The following is a 1543-nucleotide window of genomic DNA, read 5'->3' as shown; positions in this document are numbered from 1 at the left end:
CACGGTTGTGTGGAAGATGTTGTTCATTCTTGCTAACGTCATTTGTGTTGGCCTTTTATTGGGGGGGGGGTTCCTTGTAACTTCATTTGTCTGTTTAAACTAGGTAGCTTTAATTAATAAATGTTTAATACAGTTCTTTTAATCGCTCACTGAGTAACTGTGATAGTATAATTTTATTACTTTTGTAGATGTAATAATTTATAGCTGTATGTATGAAACACGTATTTTGTGTAGGTATAAATGGTAACACTCGTTGGTAATAAATAAATGCTATAACAAATGAATGAATATATACAGTGTAGAATATTTATTGTTGGTGCCATGCCACGTTGAGTACACCGCTTCCCGTCCGATCAGCGAAGTTAAGCAACGTTGGGTCTGGTTAGTACTTGGATGGGTGACCGCCAGGGAACACCAGATGCTGTTGGCATCCCTACGTGTCAAGTGGGGTTGGTGGAGGATTAGTGCCCCTCCCTGTAAAACAATTAACTCTAAGCCCTTGACCACCCCGTTTGGGATACATGGCGTCTGGCAATGGATGGATGGAATTATGCAGATAATTGAAGTAGGTATATGTACGTAAGTTGTAACTATACAGCACGTTTTATATGTTTGTGCAAAAGGTGTCATCTATCACTGTGTCTGTTACTGTGTATTGTATAAATGAAGTAACTATGTAACTCACTAATTTTTACCATGGTGGGAATGGTGTTAGTGATGGAGCATGTGGTGAGTTGATTGACGTGTTGTGGGGTGTCCTTAACTTCTCAGCAAAACGCAAGCAACGTCGACTTCCCACACTCTGGTAGCTGTGGTGAGTAAAAAATGAGTAACGATGAGTAATGCTGAGTAACGATGAGTAAGGCGAGAGGTGAGTGAGGGATCTGGTATTTGCTGCCGTCGTCACCTCTGCCTCAACTTTGTGCTGGTGGTGGAGGTGGTGGGTAGGTTGGAGAAAAAGGATGGGGTCAGGTGGGGGATGTAGTTGTGGATTGTGAGTTAACTCTCACTCTACGTTTGCTTGTTTTGTTTTTCTTTCTCGATGTATTCTCGGTCTTGTGATTTGCTCGTTGTGGGATAAAGAATGTCGCTACTTGTAGATGCATGTAGATTATACAGACGATAGACTTGTTACTTGTAGTTGATCGTAGATGGTTGTAGTTCGATGGTTCATCATAGAAACTGGAAGATTGTTGTGTCAATATTTTCTTAAACTACTGGCAAGGCGTCGTGTGACCACTTCACCTCTACACCAGCGTGATGATCGGGGGGTTGGAGAGAATACTGTCAGGAGCTGGTTGTAAGTTGTTGGTTGTAAGAGGTATTGTTTGTTTTCTATCTTGATAATGTAGACTCAACTGTACGCTTGTAGTCTCGTAGGCTCGTAGATTCGTAGGCTTGTAGACTCATAGGCTTGTAGGCTCGTAGACTCGCAGACTCATGAACTCGTAGACTCGTAGCCTAAACTCGTAAACTTGTAAACTCGTTCTTCTTGCTGTATACTCACTTGTGGTTACTTGATTGTAGAACTGTAGTTTCCTGA

General features: G+C 41.8%; 1 pseudogene; it reads left to right on the top strand.

The window, feature by feature from the left end:
- The first annotated feature begins 312 nt into the window (after positions 1-312).
- Positions 313-430, top strand: LOC145397714 (5S ribosomal RNA; annotated as a pseudogene).
- Positions 431-1543: the final 1113 nt, after the last annotated feature.

Source organism: Coenobita brevimanus, chromosome 42 (genome assembly GCF_032717465.1).
Source record: "Coenobita brevimanus isolate Jiangsu-jjx chromosome 42, ASM3271746v2, whole genome shotgun sequence".
In the NCBI taxonomy this organism is placed as follows: domain Eukaryota; kingdom Metazoa; phylum Arthropoda; class Malacostraca; order Decapoda; family Coenobitidae; genus Coenobita; species Coenobita brevimanus.
This window is presented reverse-complemented; position numbering and strand designations above follow the sequence as displayed.